The 14608-nt window shown below is 39.5% G+C and overlaps 1 pseudogene; it reads right to left on the minus strand.

The window, feature by feature from the left end:
- Window positions 1-443: 443 nt before the first annotated feature.
- On the minus strand, window positions 444-901 carry LOC125157498 (acyl carrier protein, mitochondrial-like; annotated as a pseudogene).
- Between the last annotated feature and the right edge of the window lie 13707 nt (window positions 902-14608).

Raw genomic sequence — 14608 nt, forward strand, 5'->3', positions numbered from 1 at the left:
GGGAGCCTGGAGCCTGCTTCAGATTCTGTGTCCCCCTCTCTCTGTGCCCCTCCCCCGCTCAAGCTCTGTCTGTCTCTCTCTCTCTCTCAAAAATAAAATAAACATTAAAAAAATTAAAAATAAGGGGCACCTAGGTGGCTCGGTCAGTTAAGTGTGGGACTTCAGCTCACGTCATGATCTTAGAGTTCATGAGTTTGAGCCCCACATCGGGCTCTCTGCTGTCAGCACAGAGAGCCCTTCGGATCCTCTGTCTCCCTCTCTCTCTTCCCCTCCCTCACTCACAAAAGTAAACATTTCTCTCTCAAAAGTAAACATTAAAAAAAAAAAAGAATTACTCTGTCAAAGGCAGCGATCATGCCAAAACATGTTCTCACTTACAGACACTCGCCAGCATCTTTTGAGTCTTTGAGAGCTCTCAGTGAAAAAAAAAGGGGTCTAATATTTTATTCATATACATCCTTCTTCTCTGCGATGTAATCTACAGTTTCTTGTGGACACATTAACTTCTCCACATCTGTATCAGGAATTTCAAACCCAAATTCATCCTCCCTGACCATGATAATCTCCACTTGTCCAAACTGTCTAAGCCCAGGTCTTTCATAAAGTGGGAATTTACCAAGAGCTTTTCTGGGTCAATCTTGCCATAGAGTTTCAAGACGTAAAGAACATGGTCCTTGATTTCCTCCCACATCAAAGTGCATCACTGTGCAGGTGGCACACTTGTGTAACTGGGACCTGCGGGAGCACTGAGGTGGGCTGCAGAGCCCCAGGCCTCCAGGTCCCTGCGCCGCACAGGGTGATGCTGAGGGACAAGGCCACTGCCAGCATGAGAGCCCCCAGGCAGCGGTGTCAAGGCTGAGGACAGTTGGCAGACACAAGTGGAGAGGACGTGAGCCACCATGGTTACGCCAACCCCAGATTTGAACTAAATACTTTCACAAAATAATTTTCTTCCCGAATACTTCTTGTTCCTGGTTCAGACTTGTGATCTCTAGTGCTGGCTTTGACAGTCCCTCAAACTCGTGGCTCACTAGGATTTCTCCTTTGATGATGAATTGGTGCTCCATTTATGGGAAGGGGCTTGATGATATTAGGCCTCTAGACGTATGGAAAATTTCTCCAACTCTTGGATCAGCCCATAGGAATTTCACATTGGAAAGACTGAGCCACCAATGGACAATTATTTCTAATTTAACCTCACTGAGAGGAGCTGTGTCTGCCAACAGGTAGAAATGTGGTCAGAGCTTGTGGGAGTGTTCTGATGACTGAAAATAACACAGGATGAAACGGAATGATATGACCATTCCGGCGTATATTTGAGGTGAAGATTCTGCTGGGGTGTGTGTGCGTGCGCCCACGCGGGCCCAAGACAGGGAGAAGGAAGAGCGAATGTCGCCCTGCCCAGTGTGTGACTTGGATGGAGAATTTGAGTGCTTTGCTGCCCATTAGGTCCCTAGGGCCCATTAGGGACTACGATGTTGGCCAACTATGCCAGTGGCTAATGCTGAGTGTAATGAAGCTCGCGGTCAATATCTGAGAGGGGTGGAGAGTAAGGAAGTTCCAGAACTTGGCAAATAACCCAGATCCCGAAGCGCAGCCAGTGCCCGTGGTGTCACAGATTCCAAAGAAAATCGAACAGCTGTCGATTCACACCTATGTATGAAAGAGGAGGAAAGGGAAAGAAGGTTTAATACAGAGATAAAGGTAATACAGCCCTCTGTTCCTGCGTTGCTTTCCTCCCGTTCACTGACGTTCTTTATTTGTGGCATTTAGGGTACAAAACTTCTGTTGCGATGATATTAAGAGAGAAACGTGCTACGCATGTGCTATTTCTTTAAGAGAAAATGTTAAGTGTGGAACTGTGGCATTTGATTTCCTCAGGCTGCCACCTTTTTCTTCTCTTCCTCTTCGTTCTCTTTCTCCAGTTCCCCAGGTCTTCCTTCTTCCTTCCCTTGCTTTAGAAATGAAAAAACAAGGGCGCCTGGGTGGCTCAGTCAGTTAAGTGTCCAACTTCGGCTCAGGTCATGATCTCACTGTTCGTGGGTTCAAGCCCCGCGTCGGGCTCTGTGCTGACAGCTCAGAGCCTAGAGCCTGCCTGGGGTTCTGTGTCTCCCTCTCTCTTTCTCTGCCCCTTCCCCGCTAACACTCTGTCTCTCTTTTTCTCAAAAATAAATAAACACCGAATTAAAAAACAAACAAACAAACAAAGAACAGGAGTGCCTGAGAACACAGTTTTGCACAATTTAACCAACACTACATGAAGTACTTCTTTATTGTCAAATAAACCAGACCAATAAACCAAAAACCTAGAATAGGCATATCTTGAAAACATTGGCTTCATATGAATGGAGATGTTAGCAGCATTCATGTTTTGATCTTGTCTTGCTTTTTTTAAAAAAAATTAGTAGGCTTTATTTTTTAGGGCAGTTTTATGTTTACAAAAAAACTGAGCAGAAAGTACAGAGAGTTCCTGTTATATTTTGCATTGGGTGTGGTACCTTTGCTACAATTGATAAACCAGTATCGGTACATTCTAATTAAAGTCTATTGTTTACATTAGGGTTCACTCTTTGTGTAGTGTTTTCTATCAATTTTGTCAAGTGCTTAATGTCCTGTATCTACCACTACTGTATATACAGAATAGTTTCATTTCCCTAAAAATCCCCTGTGCTCCACCTACTCATCCTTCCTTTCCTGCTCTCTTCCCCTCCTCCAAAAAAAAAAAAGGTTTCCCCTTCCTGGGAAACCGCTGATCTTTCCACTTTGCTACCGCTGTACCTTTTCCAGAATGTCACCTAGTTGGAATCAGACTGGCTTCTTCCGCTTAGCAATATGTACTTAAGTTTCCTTTGTGTCTTTTCCTCGGTTGACAGCTCATTTCTTTTTATTGCTGAATAATATTCTGTTGTACCAATGTATCACACTTTACCTATTCACCTGTTGAAGGATATCTTGGTTGCTTCTAGGTGTCGATGATTATGAATAAAGCTACTATAAACATTCACATGCAAGTTTTGTGTAGATATATACTGTCAAGCTACTTGGGTGAATGCCTAGGGATGGGATTATTGGATCATATGATAAGAGTATGTTTAGTTTCATAAGAAACTGCCAAATTGTCTTCCAATGTGGCTGAACCATTTTTGCATTCCCACCAGCATGGAATGAGGGTTCCTGGTGCTCCACATCCTTGTCAGCATTTGCTGTTGTCAGTGTTTTGGATTTTAGCCATTCTAATAGGTGTGTAGTGTATCTTGTTGTTGTAGCTTTTAGTTTATTTAATTTGAGAGAGAGCGTGAGCAGGAGAGGGGCAGAGAGAGAGGGAGAGAGAATTGCCAGCAGGCTCCGTGCTGTCAGTGCAGAGCCCACAGTGGGGCTTAATCTCACTAACTGTGGGATCATGACCAGAGCCGAAATCAAGAGTCAGACATTTAACTGACTGAGCCACCCAGGCGTCCGAGTATCTTGTTGTTTCCAAATTACACATAACGTTAGGCATCTTTGCATATGCTTATTTAGCAACTTTACATCTTCTTTGGTGAAGTTTCTGTTCAAACCTTTTGCCTACTTTTTAACTGGATTGTTTGTTTTCTTATTGTTGAGTTTTAAGAGCTCTTTCTATATTGTGGACACAAGTCTTTTATCAGATAAGTGTTTTGCACACATTTTCTTCCCAGTCTGTGGTTTGTCTTTTCATTCTTTAACAGTGTCTTTTGCAGGGCACACATTTTTTTTTCCCCATCAACAGAAGTAAATATTTTTTAAATTAAAGTACAGTTGACATACAAGATTATATATATTTTTAATGTTTATTTTTTGAGAGAGAGAATGAGCAGGGGAGGGGCAGAGAGAGAGGGAGACACAGAATCTGAAGCAGGCTCCAGGCTCTGAGCTGTCAGCACAGAGCCTGACATAGGGCTCCAACTCACAGACCATGAGATCATGACCTGAGCCAAAGTTGGACACTTAACCAACTGAGCCACCCAGGCTCCCCAACATGCAATATTATATTAGTTTCAGGTGTACCACATAGTAATTACACCTTTATATACATTACAAAATGAACATCATGGGAAGTCTAAAAAGAATTTAAGGGGCGCCTGGGTGGCGCAGTCGGTTAAGCGTCCGACTTCAGCCAGGTCACGATCTCGCAGTCCGGGAGTTCGAGCCCCGCGTCGGGCTCTGGGCTGATGGCTCAGAGCCTGGAGCCTGTTTCCGATTCTGTGTCTCCCTCTCTCTCTGCCCCTCCCCCATTCATGCTCTGTCTCTCTCTGTCCCAAAAATAAATAAACGTTGAAAAAAAAAATTAAAAAAAAAAAAGAATTTAAATTTGAATTTAAATTTGAGAGAGAGAGAGAGAAAGAGAGAGAGAGAGAGAGAGCACACGAGCACAGCAGGAGGGGCAGAGAGAGAGGGAGACACAGAATCTGAAGCAGGCTCCAGGCTCTGAGCTGTCAGCATAGAGTCCGACGCAGGGCTTGAACTCACCAACTGGGAGATCATGACCTGAGCCAAAGTCATATGCTTAACCAACTGAACCATGCAGGTGCCCCTAATATTTGTCTTTCTATGGATAACTTATTTAACTTATAATGATACTCTCTAGTTCCATCCATTTTGTCGGGAATGAATGGTAAGATACCATTCTTTTTTGTGGATGATATATCACATATTTTTTCTAAGATTTTATTATTATTTTTTTACATTTATTTATTTTTGAGAGACAGAGAGAGACAGAGCACAAGTGGGGGAGGGGCAGAGAGAGGAGACACAGAATCCGAAGCAGGCTTCAGGCTCCGAGCTGCCAGCACAGAGCCCGATGCGGGGCTCGAACCCACAAAACCATGAGATCATGACCTGAGCTGAAGTCGGACGCTCAACCAACTGAGCCACCCAGGTGCCCCTCTAAGATTTTATTTTTAAGTATTCTTTACACCCAACCTGGGGCTCACACTTACAACCATGAGATCAAGGGTCACATGCTCTACCGACTGGGCCAGCCAAGCCCCCTACCACATTTTCTTTCTCCATTCATCTATCAATGGACACTTGAGTTGTTTCCATATCTTAGCTATTGTAAATACTGCTACAGTAAACATGGAGTGCATATTTATTTTCAAATTAGTATTTTCGTTTTCTTTGGGAAAACACCCAGGAGTGCAATTGCCGGATTGTGTGGTATTTCTATTTTAAACATTTTGAGGAAACTCCATACTGTTTCCCATAGTGGCTGCACCAATTTACAGTCACACCAACAGTGCACCAGGGTTCCCTTTTCTCGATATCCTTCCCAATATTTGTTATTTTTTATCTTTTTGATTCTAGCCATTCTGACAGGTATAAAGTGACATCTCACTGTGGTTTTGATTTGCATTTCCCTGATAACTAGTGATGTTGAGTATCTTTTCATGTGTCTGTTGGCCATCTCTGTATCTTCTTTGGGAAAACGTCTATTCCACTATTCTGCCCATTTTTAAATCATTATGTGTGGGGGTTTTTTTTGGTGTTGAGTTATATGGGTTCCTTAGATATTCTGGATATTAACCCCCTTATCAGATATATCATTTGCAATCGTCTTCTCCATTAAGTACATTTCCTTTTCATTTTGTTGATGGCTTCCTTTGCTGTGAAAAAGCTTTGTAGTTTGATGTAGTCCTATTCATTTATTTTTGCTTTTTTTGCCCTTGCCTGAGAAAACAAGTCCAAAAAACATTGCTAAGACTGATGTTCAAGAGTTTATTGCCTAAGTTTTCTTTTTTTAATGTTTATTTATTTTGAGAGAGAGAGAGACAGAGAGACAGAGAGAGACAGAGAGTGCACGTGCACAAGTGGGGGAGGGGGAGACAGAGGGAAACAGAGAATCCCAAGCAGGCTACGTGCTGTCAGCGCAAGGCCTGACGTGAGGCTTGATCTCATGAACCATGAGCTCATGACCTGAGCTGAAATCAAAAGTTGGACACCTAACTGACTGAGTCACCCAGGCACCCCACTGCCTATGTTTTCTTTTAAGAGTTTTGTGGTTTCAGGTTTTACATTTAGGTTTTTAATCCATTTTGAGTTTATTTTTGTGTATGGTGTAAAACAGTGGTCCAGTTTCATTCTTTTGCACGTAGCTGTCCAGTGTTCCCCATACCATTTATTTAGGAGACTGCCTTTTTTCCATTGTATAGTCTCACCTCCTTTGGCATAGATTAATTGGCCATATAACTGTGGGTTTATTTCTGGGCTCTCTATTCTCTTCTACTGATCTATGTGTCTGTCTATTTTTATGTCAGTACCACACTGTTTTGATTATTACAGCTTTGTAGTATAGTTTGAAATCTGAGCATATAATACTTTCTGCTTTGTTCTTTTTTCTAAAGATTGCGTTGGCTGCTCAGGGTCTCATGTTATTTCATACAAGTTTTAGGATTATTTGTTCCAGTTCTGTGAAAAATGCCATTGGTATTTTGATTGGGATTGCATTGAATCTGCAGATTGCTTTGGGTAGTATGGACATTTTAAGAATATTAATTTTTCTAGGGGCGCCTGGGTGGCGCAGTCGGTTAAGTGTCCGACTTCAGCCAGGTCACGATCTCGCGGTCCGGGAGTTCGAGCCCCGCGTCAGGCTCTGGGCTGATGGCTCGGAGCCTGGAGCCTGTTTCCAATTCTGTGTCTCCCTCGCTCTCTGCCCCTCCCCCGTTCATGCTCTGTCTCTCTCTGTCCCAAAAATAAATAAACGTTGAAAAAAAATTTAAAAAAAAGAATATTAATTTTTCTAACCCATGAGCATAGTATATTTTTCTACATATTTGCATCATCTTCGATTTCTTTCATCAATGTCTTATACTTTTCAGAGTACAGGTCTTTCACCTCCTTAAATTTATTCCTAAGTATTTTATTCTTTTTGATGCAATTGTGTATGGGATTGTTTTCTTAATTTCTTTTTCTGACTGTTATTAGTGTAGAAAAATGCAACAGAGAGGCGCCTGGGTGGCTCAGTCGGTTAAGTGTCTGACTCTTGGTTTCGGCTCAGGTCATAAGGTCAAGCCCTGTGTCGGGCTCTGTGCTGACAGTGTGGAGCCTATTTGGGATTCTCTCTCTCCCTCTGTCTTTGCCCCTCCCCTGCACGCACTCTCTCTATCTCTCTCTCAAAATAAATGAAATAAGCTTAAAAAAAAGAAAAATGCAACATATTTCTATTAATTTTGTATCCTTCAACTTACTGAATTCATTTATTAGTTCAAATAGTTTTTTGGTGGAGTCTAGGGTTTTCTATATATTGTATATCATGTCACCTGCAAATAGTGACAGTTTTTCTTCTTCCTTGCCAATTTGGATGCCTTTTATTTTTTTTTATTTTTATTTTTTTGTTAATCACCACAGCTAGAACTTCCAGTATTATGCTGAATAAAATTGGCAAGAACGGGAATGGGCATCCTTGTCTTGTTCCTGATCTTAGAGTTAAGTTCTCGGCTTTTCACAGTTGAGTATGGTGCTAGCTATGAGTATGTCACATGTGGCCTTTATTACGTTAAGGTGCGTTCCCTCTATACTCACTTTGTTGAGAGTTTTTGTCATAATTGAATTTTGAATTCTGTCAAATGCTTTTTCTTAATTTATTAAGATGATCATGGGTGCCTGGCTGGCTCAGTCGGTTGAGCGTCAGACTTTGGCTCAGGACTTTGTCTCAGGCCATGATCTCAGTTTGTGAGTTCAAGTCTCGCATTGGGCTCTCTGCTGTCAGCATGGAGCCACTTTGGATCCTCTGTCCCTCTCTCTCTGCACCTCCCCTGCTCGCTCCCTTTCTCTCAAAAATAAACATTTAAAAATTAAGGAAGATGACCTTATCATTTTTATCCTTCATTTTGTTAATGTGGTGTATCTCATTGATTGAGATAAGGATGTTAAACCATCCTTTCATCCCTGGAATAAATCCCACTTGATCATGGTGTATGATCCATTTATGTATCGTTGAATTTAACTCGCTAATATATTGTTGAGGATTGTTGCATCTATGTTTATCAGGGATATTAACCTGTAATTTTCCTTTTTGTAGTATCTCTGGTTTTGGTATTAGGGTAATTTTGGCCTCATGGAATGAATTTGAAAGCATTTTTTCCTCTTCAAGTTTCTGAAATAGTTTGAGAAGGATAGGTGTTGACTCTCTTTAAGTGTCTAATATAATTTACACGTGAAGCCATCTGGTCCTGGACTTTTGTTTGTTGAGAGTTTTTGACTATTGATTCAATTTTATTACTAGTAAGTGGCCTGTTCAGATTTTCTGTTTATTCATGATTCAATCTTGGAGGTTTGTATGTTTCTAGGAATTTATTATTCTTCCAGCTTGTGCAATTTGTTGGCATTTGGCATATATATATATATTTTTGTAGTACTCCCTTAAGATGCTTTGTGATTCTGTGGTGTCCCTTGTAACTTCTCTTTCATTTCTGATTTTACTCACTTGAGTCCCCTCTCTTTTTTCTTGATGAGTCTGGCTAAAGATTTATCAATTTTGTTTATCTTTTCAAAGAACTAGCTCTTAATTTCACTACCTTTCGTATTGCTTTTTTCGTCTCTATTTCATTTATTTCTGCTCTGATATTTATTCCTTATTATTATTATATATTTATTACTTTGGACTTTGTTGTTTTTCTAGTTCCTTTAGGTGTAAGGTTAGATTATTTATTTAAGACTTTTCTTATTTCTTGATGTAGGCTTGTATTGTTATAAACTTGCTTCCTAGAGCTGCTTTTGCTGTGTCCCAAAGATTTTGGAATGTTATTATTTTCAACTTCATTTGTCTTATTTTTTAATTTTCTCTTACAGTGCTTTTGTCCTAAGGAAAGTTCCTACAGATTCCTGCCCCTCAGCACACCCCCTAAAATTAGTCAATAAATCTCCTTCATGTAAGGGCCAGGTGCCTTTCAAACTGTTGCCTCTGTGCTGGGTCTGAGTTCACGCACAGACCCTTTAGTAATGGAGCCTGTTTTCTATAGCCCTCTGGCTCCCCTAGGAGATTCCCCTAGGAATTTCTACCTAGACAATCATGTCATCTGTGAACAAAGACAGTTTTATTTCTACCTTCCCCATCTACATACCTTTTATTTTACTTTGTCTTATTGCATTAGTTAGGCCTACCAGTATGATGTTCAATAAAAGTAGTTAGAGGGGACATCCCTGCTTTCTTCCTGATTTTAAGGTGAAAGCATCTAATTTCTCACCACTAAGTATGATAACTGTAGACATTTTTATAGATGTCCTTTATCATGTTGAGGAACTTCCTTTTTGTTCCTAGTTTGCTGAGCGTATTTAACATGAATTGGTGCTGGACCTTGTCAAGTGCTTTTTTCTGCATCTGATGATAGGATCATGTCATTTTTTCTTCTTTAGCCTGTTGATGTGATGGATTACATTAATTGACTTTTGAGTGTGAACCAGCCTTGGGTACCTGAGATGAATCCCGGTTGGTCATAGTATATAATTATTTTCATAACTTGTTGTATTTGATCTGCCAATATTTGGTTGATGGTTTTTGCATCTATATTAAGAGATACGGGTCTTTGGTTTTCCTTTTTTGTAATGTATTGTCTGGTTTTAGTATTAGGATGATGCTGATCTCATAGAATGAGTTAGAAAGCATTCCCCCTGCTTCTATTTTCTAGAACAGATTGTAGAGAATTTGTATCATTTATTATGTTTGGTAGAATTCCCCAGTAAACTCATTTGTGCCTGTTGCTTTCTGTTTTGGAAGGTTACTAATTATTGGCTCAGTTTTAAAATAGGTATAGACCTATTCATATAGTCTCTTTCTCTTTTTATGAGTATTGTTAGATTATGTATTTCAAAGAATTGGTCCATTGCTTCTAAGTTATCAAATTTGTGACCTTAGAGTTGTTCATAATATTCTTTTATTATCCTTTTAACGTCAGTGGAATCAGAAGTGATGGCCCCCTTTTTTTTTTTTGTTTAAAAATTTTTTTTAATGTTTATTAAGTTTTTGAGAGAGAAAGACAGAATTCTCAAAAGCAGGGTTCAGGCTCCGAGCTGTCAGCACAGAGCCCAACATGGGGCTTGAACTCACAAACTGTGAGATCATGACCTGAGCCGAAGTTGGATGCTTAACTGACTGAGCCACCCAGGTGCCCCATGATGGGCCCCTTTCATTTCTGATAGTAGCAATTTGTGTCTTCTCTTTTTTTCTTGGTTAGCCTGGACAGATACTTATCACTTTTGTCAATATTTTCAAAATAACCACCTTTTGGTTTCATTGATTTTCTCTATTGTTTTCTTGTTTTCAATTTCTTTGATTTTTGCTCTGAGTTTTTAATATCTTTTTTTCTCCTTACTTGCATTTAATTTCCTCTTCTTTCTCTAGGTTCCTAAGGTAGAAACTTAGATTATTAATTTTAGATTTTTCTTCTTTTCTAACATATGCATTCAGTGTGACAAATATCCCTCTATGCATTGATATCATTGCATCTCCAAATTTTGATAAGTTGTATTTCCATTTCCATTTAGTTAAAAATATTTTTTCAGATTCTCTTGAGATTTACTCTTTGATCCATGTGTTATTTAGAAGTGTGTTTTATGGCCCAGAATATAGTCTGTTTTAGTGAATGTTTCATGTGAGCCTGAAAACAATGTGCATTCTGCTGTTGTTGAAGTATTCTACAAAGGTCAATTAGATCTGGTTTATTCATGATGCTCTTAGTTCAATTATATTTGATTATACTGATTTTCTACCTGCTGTATTTGTCAATTAGTAATAGAGGGGATGTTAAAGTTCTCAAGTACAACAGTAGATTTGTCTATTTCTCCTTGTAGTTCTGTCAATTTTGACTCATGTGTTTTGACACTGGGTTGACACATTAAGGTTTGCTGTCTTCTGGAAAATTGAATCTTTTGCTGTTATGTAATGGCCCTCTTTATCCCTGATAATTGTCCTTGTTCTGAAGCGTGCTTTGTCTGAAGTACTCCAGCTTTCTTTTGCTTAATGTTAGCATGGTATATCTTTCTCCATACCTTCAATGCCTCCATACCTTCAATTTATCTCTCTTTACATGTAAAGTAGGTTTCCTGGGGCACCTGGGTGGCTCAGTCCGTGAAGCATGTGACTTCGGTTCAGGTCATGATCTCACGGTTTGTGAGTTTGAGCCCGGTGTCGGGCTCTGTGCTGACAGTTCAGAGCCTGGAGCCTGCTTCGGATTCTGTGTCTCCCTCTCTCTGTGTCCCTCCCCTGCTCACACTCTGTCTCTCTCTTTCAAAAATAAATAAACATTAAAAAAACAAAGTAGGTTTCTTGTTGGCAACATATAGTTGGCTCTTGTGTTTTTTAAATCCAGTCTTACAGTCTCTATCTTTTAATTGCCATAGACTATTCACATTTAAAATTGTTATTGATATATTCAGATTAGTATCTACCATTTTTGTAATTGCTTTGTATTCATTCTCATTGTTCTTGGTTTCTATTTTATCTTCCACTCTTTTTCTGCCTTCTCTGGTTTTAATTGAGATTTTTTATTATGATTCAATTTTCTCTATTCTCTTTTTTTTTTTTTAATTTTTTTTTCAACGTTTTTATTTATTTTTGGGACAGAGAGAGACAGAGCATGAACGGGGGAGGGGCAGAGAGAGAGGGAGACACAGAATTGGAAACAGGCTCCAGGCTCCGAGCCATCAGCCCAGAGCCCGACGCGGGGCTCGAACTCCGGGACCGCGAGATCGTGACCTGGCTGAAGTCGGACGCTCAACCGACTGCGCCACCCAGGCGCCCCTCTATTCTCTTAACATACCAATAACACTTAGAAAAAAAATTTTTAGTGGTTACCCTAGAATTTGCAATATGCATTTACAAGAAGTCTAAGTCCACTTCCAAATAACACTATATCATTTTACTCGTAGTACAAATACCTTATGCACAGTGTTCCCAATTCCTCTCTCCTGTCTTTTATAACATTGCTGTCATTCATTTCACTTATCCATATGCTATAATCACTGAAGACATTTTTACTGTTATTATTTTGGACAAACTGTTATCTGTTAGATCACATAAAAATATTATAAATAAAATGTTTCATCTTACCTTCATTTATTATTTCTCTAACACCTTTTCTTTCTTTATGCAAATCTGAATTTCTTTTTTTTAAATTTTTATTTATTTAAGTAATCTCTACCCCCCAATGTGGGACTTGAACTCATGACCCCAAGATCCAGAGTCGCATGCTTCTCCAAACTGAGCCAGCCAGGTACCCCACAAGTCTGAGTTTGTGACCTCCTCTCTAAGTGCTCCTCCTCTCTAAGTGCTAATTTTCCTCCTCTCTAAGTGCTCCTGTTAACATTTCTTGCAAAGGAGGTATACTGGTGACAAATTTTCTTAATTTTTATTTGTCTGAGAAAGTCTTTATTTCTCCACACTTTTGAAGGATAACTTTGATGGATACAGAATTCTAGGTTAATGGATTTTTTTTCCTCCAACACTTTAAATATTTCACTTCACTTAGGGCACCTGGGTAGCTCAGTCAATGGAGCATCTGACTCTTGATTTCAGCTCAGGTCATGATCCCAGGGTCATGGGATCGTGCCCTGTATCAGGCTCCATGCTGAGCGTGGAGCCTGCTTAAGATTCGCTCTCTCCCTCCCTGTGCACCTCTTCCTCGCTTGTACTCTCTCAAAAACATTTTTTTTCCACTTCACCATCTTCTTGCTTGCATGTTTTCTAAAGAGAAGTCTGATGTGATTCTTATCCTTGCTCCTGTATAGGTATTTTTTTTTGATCTGGCTTCTTTCAAGATTTTCTCTTTGCCTTTGATTTTCTACAGTTTGAATATGATATGCCCCAGTATAGATTTTTTTTTGGTGTTTATCCTGCTTGATGTTCTGTGAACTTCCTGGATCTATTGTTTGGTGTCTGCCATTAATTTGGAACAAGTCTCTGCCAGTATAACTTTTTTTTTGAAGGTTTAAAAGATTTTTTGAGTATAGTTGACACACAATGTTGTATTAGTTTCAGGTGTACAGCATAGTGATTTAATGCAATCCCTACCAAAATACCAACAGCATTTTTCACAAAACTAAAACAATACTAAAATTTGTATGGTACCACAGAAGACCCCCAATAGCCAAAGCAATATTGAGAAAGAAAAACAAAGCCGGAGGTATCACGATTCCAGATTTCAAGATATACTACAAAGCTGGAGTCATCAGAGAAGTATGGTACCAGCATCAAAATAGACACACAGATCAATGCAACAGAACAGAGAGCCCAGAAAGAAATCCACACTCATATGGTCAATGAACTTATGCCAAAGGAGGCAAGAACATACATTAGGGAAAAGACAGTCTCATCAATAAACGGTGTTGGGAAAACTGGACAGCTACACGCAAAAGAATGAATTTGAACTACTTTCTAACACCACACACAAAAATAAACTCAAAATGGATTGAAGACTTAAATTGGAGATCTGCCAATTTTACTTTAAACATTTCCTCCACTCTTTTTTCTTTCTCCTCCTTCTGGCATCCCCGTCACACGTTACACCTCTTGCAGTTGTCTACAGCTCTTAGGTGGTCTGTTTTGTTTTGTTTCCTTCATTCTTTTTTCTCTTTGTTTTTCATTTTCAGAAGTTTCTATTGTCATATTGGGGAGCTTCTGTCATATTAGGAAGTTGCTGTTGTCATATCTTCCAACTCATTGATCCTTACTTGCCTTGTACAGTCTATCGATAAGCCCATCAAAGGCACTCTTCAGGGGCACCTGGCTGGCTCAGTTGGTGGAATGTGTGACTCTTGGTTTCAGGGTTGTGAGTTTGAGTCCCATGTTGGGTATAGACATTACTTAAAATCTTAAAAAAAAAAGGCCTTCTCCAGTTCTGTCACAGTGTTTTTGTTTTCTAGTATTTCCTTTTGATTCTTTCTTAGAGTTTTTATTTCTTGGCTTTACATTATTCATATGTTCTTGCATATTGTCCACTTTTTTCATGAGAGACTTTAGCATATTAATCATAGTTATTTTATTATTTTATTTTTTGATACATTTTATTATTTTTAGAAGTTTATCTAGTTTGAGAGAGAGAGAGAGAGGTAGTGGGGGAGGGGCAGAGAGAGAGGAAGAGAGAATCCCGAGCAGGCTCTGTGCTGTCACTGCAGAGCCTGATGCGAGGCTCCATTTCATGAACTGTGAGATCGTGACCTGAGCTGAAATCAAGAGTCAGATGCCTAATGGACTGAGCCACCCAGATGCCCCAAATCATAGTAATTTTAAATTCCACATCAAATAATTCCAAAATTTCTGCCATATTTGAGTCTACTTCTGATGCTATGTCTCTTCAGAATATGTGGGGTTTTTTTGTTTTTGTTTTTTGTTTTTTTTTTAGCATGCCTTATACCTTTTATTGAAAGCCAGATGTGATGTACTGGGTAAAAGAACTGGAGTAGGTAGTGTTTTAGTGCAAGGTTTTCTGTTTATCTGGCTAGGAATTAGGATGTGTTTACTGTTTGCTGTGTCAGAGGCTAAAATTCCCTTTAGTGTCCTTGTTTTTGTCTTGGCTGTCATCTTTGAGTTTCCCTAGAGGCTTCTTCTTAAATAGGGTCTGAGGCTTGCAGTTCTTTCAGGTGTAGTCCACTATTA

The sequence above is a fragment of the Prionailurus viverrinus genome, chromosome X, assembly GCF_022837055.1.
Source record: "Prionailurus viverrinus isolate Anna chromosome X, UM_Priviv_1.0, whole genome shotgun sequence".
Lineage (NCBI taxonomy): Eukaryota > Metazoa > Chordata > Mammalia > Carnivora > Felidae > Prionailurus > Prionailurus viverrinus.